Source organism: Podarcis liolepis, assembly GCF_965112155.1.
Source record: "Podarcis liolepis genome assembly, chromosome: 7".
Lineage (NCBI taxonomy): Eukaryota > Metazoa > Chordata > Lepidosauria > Squamata > Lacertidae > Podarcis > Podarcis liolepis.
Window position 1 is genome coordinate 92025079 of NC_139561.1, and position 12124 is coordinate 92037202.

The following is a 12124-nucleotide window of genomic DNA, read 5'->3' on the forward strand; positions in this document are numbered from 1 at the left end:
TGGCGGTTCCTTCCCTGTGTGAAGCCAAGTTAGAGGGAACCAGGCAGAGGGCCTTCTTGGTTATGGTGCCTGCCCTGTGAAAAATCCCTGTGGATGTTTGATCTTTTATCGTGTTTTAAATATTCTGTTGGGAGCCACCCAGAATTATTGTTGTTGTAGACTTGTGAAATATTTGTAGAGCTGCTCGCTGCCCGCTGCCGTGGCACCCGCCATTTTTCCTCACCGGAAGTCCTCATATGATGTGTTGCGCAGAAGTCACATCATATGGGGACTTCCGGTGAGGAAAAATAGCGGGCGCCATGGCAGCCAGCAGCTCCTGAAGCCAGCCAGAGCCAAATGCGCTACCAGGCTGGCTCCGGGCTGCTGAGGCTGCCGCTGCCACGTTTCCCAGGGACAGATTTGCAAATCTGGGGACATTCCGGGGACGGAATTTGTCCAGGGACAGATATTCAAATCCAGGGGAAATGAATGAGGGGAAAGGTTATAGGGACCAGGAGATGATGCCATCCTGGAGAGATGCTGCCTGTCAGTGTAGACTGTTGTTGTCATTGTTATTTAGTTATTTAGTCGTGCCTGACTCTTTGTGACATCATGGACCAGAGCACGCCAAGCACTCCTGTCTTCCACTGCCTCCCGCAGTTTGGTCATACTCATGTTGGTAGCTTCTATGACGCTGTCTAACCATCTTGTTCTCTGTCGTCCCCTTCTCCTTGTGCCCTCCATCTTCCCCAACATCAGGGTCTTTTCCAGAGAGTCTTCTCTTCTCAGGAGGTGGCCAAAGTCTTGGAGCCTCAGCTTCAGGATCTGTCCTTACAAGGAGGAGACTCTTGAGAGTCCCATGGACTGCAAGAAGATCAAACCTCTCCATTCTTAAGGGAATCAGCCCTGAGTGCTCACTGGAAGGACAGATCCTGAAGCTGAGGCTCCAATACTTTGGCCACCTCATGAGAAGAGAAGACAGGTGTATTTGTTTGACAATCCACGTGAGCCCAAGGATTTTCCCATATCAAGGCAACCCTGATCCCAACAGACCTAAGGCCTGGCTCTGTATAACACAGCTTCTTCCTGTGTTCCTAGGCCAGCATTTTCAACACTGACTGGAAGTTACTCTCTTGGATTTCGGACAGGAGCCTCTCCCACCTGATACTGCGAGGTGCTGGGGTTTGAACCCAGAATCTCCTGCATGGGTGATGGACCCCCCGTTCACTGCGATTCCTGCACTGCAGCGGGTTGGACTAGATGACCCCTGGGGTCCCTTCCAACTTAATGCTTCTCTGAGGCAGCCTTGAAGGCCTGGAGCCCCGATCGCCTCCCCTCGCCTGGCACAGCTACAGGGCAGGAACACTGCCAGACTCCACAAGATCCAAGCAGGAGAAAGGAAAAACAGGGCGCCTTCTCCTTGCCCCTATGAGCACCAGTTCCCAGAGGGGCCCAGATGTTGTATAAGTAACAGTGGTGTCAGAAGTGCAGAGCAGGTGTCAGACGAGAGGAGGAGCTTTGGAGAAGCAGCGGAGCCTGGAAACTAATAATAATTAGCATCCCCAGCTTTATTTATAGACAGTGCTCAAGATGGTTCGCAGGCTTTGACTGAGTCATCCTTACGACAGCCTTGTGAGGTAATCCATCATCATCATCATCATCTCGTTGGAGAATTAGGGCTTGAGGCTGAAAGGGAACTGCAACCTGGTTCAGGCTCAGTGCAAAGGCCTCTTTTGCCCCAGTGTCCTGTTCCCGACAGGGGACAGCTAGAGGCCTTTGGGGGAACGGTTGCAGCATTTGGGACTTTTTAGTTTGGAGACTTTTTAGAGGGACGCGGGTGGCGTTGTGGGTTAAACCACAGAGCCTAGGACTTGCTGATCAGAAGGTCGGCGGTTCGAATCCCCGCAACGGGGTGAGCTCTCGTTGCTCGGTTCCTGCTCCTGCTAACCTAGCAGTTCAAAAGCACGTCAGAGTGCAAGTAGATAAATAGGTATCGCTCCGGCGGGAAGGTAAACGGCGTTTCCGTGCGCTGGTTCGCCAGAAGCGGCTTAGTCCTGCTGGCCACATGACCCGGAAGCTGTATGCCGGCTCCCTCGGCCAATAAAGCGAGATGAGCGCCGCAACCCCAGAGTCATCCACGACTGGACCTAATGGTCAGGGGTCCCTTTACCTTTACTAGTTTGGAGAAAAGTCGAGGAAGACACTGCAGGAGAGGACTGTATAAAATGATACACGTTAAGGAGCGAGTGGGTAGGGAATAGTTTTTCTGCCTCACAATGCTAGCACTCAGGGGAGAGACTGGGGACTCAGCTATACGTCTGCAAATATCACATTTTAAGAGCATTATACAAATGTGGCACTAGATGGCGCCGACAAGCTAATAGCAAATTCAATATATATATACTGTATTAAAAACTTGTTATAAAAGGATTTTTACAGCAGTTTTTTTAAAAAGAATTAATGCATAGATTCCACCTGGGAAAAGGTGTCCCTGTTAATTCTCCTCACCCTCTCAGTGGCTTTGGATACCGGGATGGTAGCTGATGCCGCAGAAGACAGAAGCAGAATTCAAGATGATCTTCACAGATTGGAGAGCAGGGCTCAAATTAACAAAATTAATTCCAGGAAGAACAAGATGCACAAAAATAAGATGCAGGTGAAATAAAAAAATTAAGGTCTTATATGTATAATAAATGTTCATAAATGTACCAAGCAAACGCGTACATAAATATATAAACCACATGTCTGAAGCAGCACAGGAAAACAGCCCTGAAACCATTTTGACTCCCAAACTGACCAAATGTTTTCTCTGCAAAGTCAAAGGAAAATGGAAAAGCCTCCCCATTGCCTTTTCCTTCACAAATCCTGTCTTAAGGGCAGGTCTGTCTGTGTTTGAATAGGGTGAGCCTGTGACCTGGCTCAGGAACTAAGTATTTATCATGACAAAAGACTGGCCTGGCTCCCCAGGGTATCCAATCAAGTGACCATTAACAGGTAACCTGCCAGACAGGAGATAAACAACGCACTCAGATTTCTGCTGTAGACCACCCCTTTCTGTGATGTAGGTATGATGTATCTGGGGGGGGGGGTCTTGAGCTACACCCCTTTCTGTGGTGTATGTATGATGTGTCTGGGGGTGGTCTTGGACTCCAGGGTGGGCAATTTAAAATGTCTATATAAGGGCGGCCACACCTTTGTTCTGGGTCCTCCTCCTTTCCTGCGTGTGAGAGGAGCACGCTGTTGCAACAGATCAATAAAGATCAGGCTTACGAGTTGCTTTGCTTCTCAATATTCTCTGGTTGGCCTCTGTTCTTTTCTCCGACCGATGGAGAACCTGCAAAGGACTCTGTAAGGGCTCCTGTGTCCCCCATAAGAGAATAAGGGCAGATTTTTGTTTATTACACAGGACACCTGGCTTACTAGCAGTACATGTGTAAAGGATCTTGGGGTCTTAGTGGATCACAAGCTGAACATGAGTCAACAGTGTGATGCAGCAGCAAAAAAGGCTAATGCTAGTCTAGGCTGCATCCACAGAAACATAGTGTCCAGATCAAGGGAAATAATAGTCCCGCTCTATTCTGCCCTGTATCCAGTTCTGAGCACCACAATTTAAGGAGGAGACTGACAAGCTGGAAAACGTGCAGAGGATTGTGACCAAGATGATCAAGGGTCTGGAAATTTGGGTTTGTTTACCTTGGGGAGGAAACAGACTGAGAGGAGATATAATAGCCATATTCTAATATCTCAAGGGCTGTCACATGGAAGAAGGAACAAGCATGTTTTCCCCTGCTCTGGAAGGTAGGACCCGAACCAATCGATTCATGTTACAAGAACAGGAGATTCCGACTTAAACATCAGGAAGAACAACCCTTGGGAGGTTGTGGATACTTCTTCCTTGGAGGTTTTTAAGCATCTGTCATGGATGCTTTAGTTGAGATTCTCGCATTGCAGCGGGTTGGAATGGATGACCCCAGGTGTCCCTTCCAGCTGTAGGGTCCTATGATTCTACAATCTTTCTCCTGGAATGGTAGGTAAAGGTCTCATACGATACGATACGATAATCTTTATTGTCATTGTCCCATACGGAACAACGAAATTGAAAAAACTACATCAGACATTCAGAAACCAAGAAGCCTGCTACCCCAGCTATCCCAGCCTGGTTAGCCCCCTAAAAACTCTGATACCCCATAATTAAATACAATATACTCCCATAGAGACTACCTTACACTGCGTTTAAAACCAGAATTGCATTTGGGTAGAAACTGTTTCTCAGGCGGCTAATCCTAGTCTTTATAACCCTGGACCTTCTTCCAGAAGGCAGAAGCTAAAAGAGATCATTTCCAGGGTGCGCACTATCCTGCGCTATCTCTGCGGCTTTCTTATGACACCAATAATAATAATAATAATAATAATAATAATAATAATAATAATTTATTTATTTATTTATACCCCGCCCATCTGGCTGGGTTTCCCCAGCCACTCTGGGCGGCTTCCAACAAAGACCAAAAATACACTAAAATGCCACGCATTAAAAACTTCCCTGAACAGGGCTGCCTTCAGATGTCTTCTGAAAGTCTGGTAGGTGTTTTTCTCTTTGACATCTGGTGGGAGAGCGTTCCACAGGGAGGGCGCCACCACCGAGAAGGCCCTCTGCCTGGTTCCCTGTAACCTCACTTTTCACAGGGAGGGAACCGCCAGAAGGCCCTCGGAGCTGGACCTCAGTGTCCGGGCAGAACGATGGGGGTGGAGACGCTCCTTCAGATATACTGGACAGAGGCCGTTTAGGGCTTTAAAGGTCAACACCTTTTTGGAAGCGAAGATTTGATCCGAGGTGGGAAGAGTGCACCCAATTATTCTCTCCGCAGTCTTTACAACCCTGGACAGCATTGTTTTTTCCCTGACCGTGCAGCTCCCAAACCACACACACAGACCATAAGTTAATACACTCTCCACAGTACAATGGTAAAATGCCATCTAGGCTCTCTGGTGACTTTGAGAGCAGCTGCCAGCCAGAGCCGTCAGCACTGATCTAAGTGGACCAGTGTTCTGGCTCCAACTAAAGCAGTAGCAGCTTGTGTTCTTAATAAATCTGCATGGGGCTTCCACACAACCCGACTCTAAATAGTATTTCTTTTTTAAGGGGGGAAAAGTGAGAGTGTGCCTGTGTGCTTTAAAAAGGAGTGAAATGTGTGGTTCTGCTCCTCCCTGCCCTTTTTTCGTGGGGGGGGGACCTATCAAAAAGAGCTGTTAAAAACATCTATATATAACTCTTCCCCTCTGAGACTTGCAAGATGGGAATGTTGCCATTTGGAGATCTTGGAAGAGGAACATAGCTGCAAATTGCAATAAACCTTCCACACAGATGTATGGGAGCAGAGAAGGAAGATGGTTGGAGCGAATTGGGGGTGAGATTAACATTTGTAAAAAAAGCCTGAAGCATTTTGGTTAGGGATTGTAGGGAAAGACCTGCCAAGGAAAATGAAGAATATATTTATGTATGCGACAACGGCGGCAAGTGTCTTAGGGTGGAAGAATGAAGAAATCTCGACGGAAGAACAGTGGCAAGAGAAATTGATGGACTATGCGGAATTGGCGAAATTGACGCACAAACTACATGACGAGGACAACTGAAGGTCGGCGGTTCGAATCCCCGCAGCGGGGTGAGCTCCTGTTGCTCAGTCCCTGCTCCTGCCAACCTAGCAGTTCGAAAGCACGTCAAAGTGCAAGTAGATAAATAGGTACCGCTCTGGCGGGAAGGTAAACGGCATTTCTGTGCGCTGCCCTGGTTCGCCAGAAGCGGCTTAGTCATGCTGGCCACATGACCCAGAAGCTGCACGCCAGCTCCCTCGGCCAATAAAGCGAGATGAGCACCACAACCCCAGAGTTGGCCACGACTGGACCTAATGGTCAGGGGTCCCTTTACCTTTACTTTTACAATAGATAGATAGCCTAGAGATTTTTTTACATTTTTATAACATGCGGAGAACAATATTTATTATTAAACCAGGAAGAGGAACTGTGGGAAGTCGTAGGGGGGAGGGAGGGAGGATATGGGGGGGAGGGAATGGGGAAAAATACAATAGTTGAAATAATTTGTTATGTCAAAATTGTTAATAAAAATTATTATAAAAAAAGGAGCCGTTTGGGGGTGGAATCAGTGAGAGGGGAGGGACTGCCAGGGTATCAAGGGAGAGAAACGAATAATGCTGGGGAAGAAGGGGCTTGCCTTTGAGCTGTCATAGAATTGGGGAGTCGGAAGGGACCCCCAAAGGTTATCCAGCCCAACCCCCTTCCCTTCCAACCCCCCAATTCTATATGAATCCCAGAGAGATGGCCATTGCAACCTCTGTTAAAAAAAAAGAAAACCAAGGAAGTCGAGTCTGATCCGCGCTTGCAAAAAGCTTCCTTCAACCCCTGCAGGGCTTTCGCGAGCCTTCCCACTTCTTGACAGAGTCAAAGACTGATGGATCCTGGCTTAACATTTCAATATGTGCCACTTCATTAAAGGAACGGAGTGCCGGGGGGAGACTTCGCTGCAAGGGGGCTGCCCTCTAATCTGCCCGACAAAAGCCAGAGTTATTAAACCATTAGAAGCTATACGTTTAATAATTCTTCCGCTGACTTCAGGGCTTTGCATTTGTGTGTGTTTTAATTGCAATTATTCGTGGCGAGGTTTACAGGGGGGAAAAAATCACGAGGGGGTTGGCGAGCTGCTTTCAGACACGGTTCCTGGAGGCCCAGCCCAGCCCCAACATCCCTGCTAGTTGCACCTTGACCTTCTGGATCATAGCTGTCAACTTACAGATTTGAAAATAAGGGACCAGCAGCCTCGAAAATAAGGGATCAGCAGCCAAAATAAGGGATTTTCCAAGGGGCACAGGTATGTTCAACTTCTGAGCCCCTCCAAGCCAAAGGCAGAAAGCCCAGCCAGCAGCCAAATGAAGCCTCAAGCGGTGGTTCCCACAGCGCAGCAACCCGGCAAAGGGGATGCAGCAAGGAAAACCACCGTCACCTCTCCGCTGGGAAGCGCTGAGCAAAGGCGAGTCCCCAGGCAACGCGGCCGGTTTGATCGGCACAAGGCATGCAAGCTCCACCCCCCAGTCTTTCTTAGACTCCTTATTGGGTGAGCAACGCAGCCAAGCAACACAGTTGGAGCCTCCCTCCACCCTGGCCGGCAGGGAGGGAGGGAGAGGAGCTGCTTCCTTTGAAACCCAGGAAATTTAAGGGACATCCATCAATAATGGACAGCAGCGGGACACAGCGCTGGGATAAGGGAGTGTCCCACCAAATAAGGGACGGTTGACAGCTATGTTCTGGATGGGGGTTTGAAGACCTTGTCACCGTATAGCCATCCTGACCAGCACTCATCCATAGCCCTCTCCTCTTCCATGAATTTCTCCAACCCTCTTTTAAAGCCATCCAAGTTGGTGGCTGTCCCTGCTTCCAGTGGGATGGAGTTCCACAGTCTCTGCGCTGCTCGAAAGAAGACTTCCTTTTACCAATCCCAAAACTTCCAAGGTTCAGCTTTGTAGAACACCCGCGAGTTCTAGTGTTAGGTGAGAGGAAGAAAAGCTTTCCTCATGCCTCTTTCTCCATGCCATGTGTAATTTCATAATAATAATAATAATAATAATAATAATAATAATAATAATAATAATTTATACCCCGCCCATCTGGCTGGGTTTCCCAAGCCACTCTGGGCGGCTTCCAGCAAAATATTAAAATACAATAATTCATCAACTATTAAAAGCTTCCCTAAGCAGGGCTGCCTTGAGATGTCTTCTAAAAGTCAGATAGTTCTTTATTTCCTTGACATCTGGTGGGAGGGCGGGTGCCACCACTGAGAAGGCCCTCTGCCTGGTTCCCTGTAACTTGGCTTCTCGCAATGAGGGAACTGCCAGAAGGCCCTCGGAGCTGGACCTCAGTGTCCGGGCAGAACGATGGGAGTGGAGATGCTCCTTCACGTATACAGGACTGGGGGCGTTTAGGGCTTTCAAGGTCAGCCCCAACATTTTGAATTGTGCTCGGAAACGTACTGGGAGCCAATGAAGACCTTTCAGGACCGGTGTTATGGGGTCTCTGGGAGAGCCAAGCAAGTTTGGGCATTTGCAGGAGAGGATGACGGTCACCTGAGGAGACCCATCCAGACTGCTGAATTTTTGGTTGAGCAACTGTGGGATAGAGGAGAGGATTTCTCTCTTCCCTCGACCAAGAGGGTGCTGGCTCCGTTGTGTGTGTGTATGTGTGTGTGTGTGTGTGTGTGTGATAAACTCATCTAGACACCAAGTGCCGCTGAAACCCTTTTCTCCCTGGAACCAGACAAATTGTGTCGTGCCAAGACTCCGATGCGTTTTTAATAATATAATGTCGTTGGCTTTTATTTCTGACGAGCGAAAGGCCCACCAGATGGTGGGCCTGGAGCTATAGGCATGCAGCGGCAATGATGGGCTGGAGGCATGCCAGCCCCAGCTTCCCTTCCCAGCTGATTTCTCCTCGCCCTCCTGTCTCCTGGCACGCTGCCTCTCTATCCCTCGGCTGGGGACTTCGCCTCTGGGATGCAGTTTCAGCTGTTCCTTCCAGTTATAGTAAGTTCAGCAGTCTTTGCTTCTTCATTTCTGTGGTCTGTTGGTTGTTGGAATGTGGAAAAATGCAAATAGAATTGAGAGGAGACTGGGGATTGGTGCTGTGGCTGGTCAAGTCACAAAGCAGGGGGAAGGCAGTGCTATTTCCATATACAGTGGTACCTCGGGTTAAGTACTTAATTCGTTCCGGAGGTCTGCTCTCTCTCTCTCTCTCCATGGGCCCAATCTGCCCAGAGCCAGATGGTAATAATAATAATAATAATAATAATAATAATAATAATAATAATAATAAATAATACAGTGGTACCTCGGGTTAAGTACTTAATTCGTTCCGGAGGTCCATACTTAACCTGAAACCGTTCTTAACCTGAAGCACCACTTTAGCTAATGGGGCCTCCTCCTGCTGCTGCGCCGCCAGAGCCTGATTTCTGTTCTTATCCTGAAGCAAAGTTCTTAACCCGAGGTAATATTTATGGGTTAGTGTAGTCTGTAACCTGAAGCGTATGTAACCTGAAGCGTATGCAACCTGAAGCGTATGTAACCCAAGGTACCACTGTACAATTTCGAGGGGACGTTGTTTTGGTTTTTTGAATGTGGTCTCTCTCTCAAAGGGGACACGGGTGGCGCTGTGGGTTAAACCGCAGAGCCTAGGGCTTGCCTATCAGAAGGTCGGCGGTTCGAATCCCCACGATGGGATGAGCTCCCGTTGCTCGGTCCCTGCTCCTGCCCACCTAGCAGTTCAAAAGCACCCCAAAGTGCAAGTAGATAAGTAGGTACCACTCCGGCGGGAAGGTAAACAGCGTTTCCGTGCCCTGCTCTGGTTCGCCAGAAGTGGCTTAGTCCTGCTGGCCACATGACCCGGAAGCTGTACGCCGGCTCCCTCGGCCAGTAAAGCGAGATGAGCGCCGCAACCCCAGAGTCGGCCACGACTGAACATAATGGTCAGGGGTCCCTTTACCCCTTACCTCTCTCGCAAGTGAAAGGTTTTATGTACCCCAAGCACAGCTTCCTGCTGCTGCTGTGCCGCTGCTGCGCAATTTCTGTTCTTATCCTGAAGCAAAGTTCTTAACCCGAGGTACTATTTCTGGGTTAGCAGAGTCTGTAACCTGAAGTGTCTGTAACCTGAGGTACCACTGTACTCTGCTTGATTGTGAAACACCTCAAATCAGGTAACAAAAAAAAAGGCGAAACATTTAAATCAAGCAAAAGGGACACACATGCAAAAGTTAAAATACCTAAAGCGGATTAAGATCTCCTCCGCTTGCAGGTAAACCGCTCCCCAATTTGAAGTGTGACGCGGCAGCTAAAAAAGCCAATGCAATTCTGGGCTGCATCAATAGGAGTATAGCATCTAGATCAAGGGAAGTAATAGTGCCACTGTATTCTGCTCTGGTCAGACCTCACCTGGAGTACTGTGTCCAGTTCTGGGCACCACAGTTCAAGAAGGACACTGACAAACTGGAACGTGTCCAGAGGAGGGCAACCAAAATGGTCAAAGGCCTGGAAACGATGCCTTATGAGGAACGGCTAAGGGAGCTGGGCATGTTTAGCCTGGAGAAGAGGAGGTTAAGGGGTGATATGATAGCCATGTTCAAATATATAGAAGGATCTCACCTAGAGGAGGGAGAAAGGTTGTTTTCTGCTGCTCCAGAGAAGCGGACACGGAGCAATGGATCCAAACTAAAGAAAGAAGATTCCACCTAAACATTAGGAAGAACTTCCTGACAGTAAGAGCTGTTTGACAGTGGAATTTGCTGCCAAGGAATGTGGTGGAGTCTCCTCCTTTGGAGGTCTTTAAGCAGAGGCTTGACAACCATATGTCAGGAGTGCTCTGATGGTGTTTCCTGCTTGGCAGGGGGTTGGACTCGATGGCCCTTGTGGTCTCTTCCAACTCTAGGATTCTATGATTCTAACCCTTTAGCTATTTATTTATTTTTAGGGCTGCATCCATTTCCTGCCTTTCCTCCACGGAGCTCAAGTTGAGGAGGCCGCAGTTCTCTTGCCATCACAAGGTTCCTTGTCGCCAACCTGATTTCCGTCTTCCTTGCCGTCTCTGGGCATGCTCCGAACCTTGCCGCCTGCCTCCTGTCTCGGATTCCAGATTTGTGGGCGCAAAGCCCTCATCGCTGGTTCTAAAATACCTGCCACCTTCTCTGCTCTGCCGGGTTCCTGTTCCCCTGCTCCTTTTTAAACCCAGAGTGTATTTTTAGCTTTCTGGCTGGCTCGCTGGCTCTTCCTCGCGGGCTCCCTCTGGATTCTTTCGCAATCCAGAGGGAGCCAAGGGAGAGAGGATCCATGGAGATGGATTTCGCAGATGTGCCGTGCAGCGGGGCTCTGTGCCGGAAGAGGAGCATGTTTAGCCTGGAGAAGAGGAGGTTAAGGGGTGATATGATAGCCATGTTCAAATATATAAAAGGATGTCACATAGAGGAGGGAGAAAGGTTGTTTTCTGCTGCTCCAGAGAAGCGGACACGGAGCAATGGAGCCAAACTACAAGAAAGAAGATTCCACCTAAACATTAGGAAGAACTTCCTGACAGTAAGAGCTGTTCGACAGTGGAATTTGCTGCCAAGGAGTGTGGTGGAGTCTCCTCCTTTGGAGGTCTTTAAGCAGAGGCTTGACAACCATATGTCAGGAGTGCTCTGGTGGTGTTTCCTGCTTGGCAGGGGGTTGGACTCGATGGCCCTTGTGGTCTCTTCCAACTCTATGATTCTATGATTCTAGGAGGCCCGTTGGCAAACAGAGAGCCCTCGCCATTCAATTCCAGCCGTTTCCCCAGCTTTAAATCCAGCCCCTCCGCAGTTCCATATTACAGTGGTGCCTCGCAAGACGAAAAGAATCCGTTCTGTGAGTCTCTTCCTCTAGCGGTTTTTTCGTCTTGCAAAGCAAGCCCATTGACGGATTAGCGGATTAGCACTATTAGGGGCTTTTAGCGGCTTATCTGCTGATCAGATCAGCTGATAAGTGGCTTAGCGGCTTAGAAAAAGGGGGGGGGAGGGGAAAAAACCAGCAGGAACACGCAAGACATTGTTGTCTTGCGAAGCAAGCCCATAGGAAATTCGTTTTGCGAAGCACCTCCAAAACGGAAAACTCTTTCGTCTAGCGAGTTTTCCGTCTTGCGAGGCATTCGTCTTGCGGGGCACCACTGTAATTGGCATGTTTTTTTCTCATTAAAATGAGGAGGCGGGAGAAATAATCAGTGCTGAAGAGATAGCTCAGTCGGTAAAGCGCGGGACTCTTAACCTCCGGGTCGTGGATCAGAGCCCCACATTGCGCAAAAGATTCCAGCATTAGAATCACAGAGTTGGGACCCCGAGGGTCATCCCAATGGTTGGAGGATGGATGGCGGCTAACAGATTGAGGTTGAATCCTGACAAGACAGAAGTACTGTTTTGGGGGGACAGGGGGCGGGCGGGTGGGGGGGACTCCTTGGTCCTGAATGGGGCAACTGTGCCCCTGAAGGACCAGGTGTGTAGCCTGGAAGTCATTTTGGACTCAAAATGTTATATGGTGTTATATGGTCTCGGCGGCTGCTCCCAGTCACCAGTCTAGCTGCCGCATTC

At 48.9% G+C, this 12124-nt stretch overlaps 2 protein-coding genes and 1 long non-coding RNA gene across 3 annotated transcripts in view; 2 read left to right on the forward strand and 1 right to left on the reverse strand.

Annotated features, from left to right (window-relative positions):
* The window catches only part of LOC310712949, a 2318697-nt gene that overhangs the window by 894729 nt on the left and 1411844 nt on the right, over positions 1-12124 (forward strand). The window lies entirely within an intron of this gene.
* LOC310712835 (uncharacterized protein) overlaps positions 1-12124 on the forward strand; it is a 242636-nt gene that overhangs the window by 143374 nt on the left and 87138 nt on the right. The gene's annotated exons all lie outside the window — the stretch shown is intronic.
* LRFN1 (leucine rich repeat and fibronectin type III domain containing 1) overlaps positions 1-12124 on the reverse strand; it is a 149046-nt gene that overhangs the window by 61168 nt on the left and 75754 nt on the right. The gene's annotated exons all lie outside the window — the stretch shown is intronic.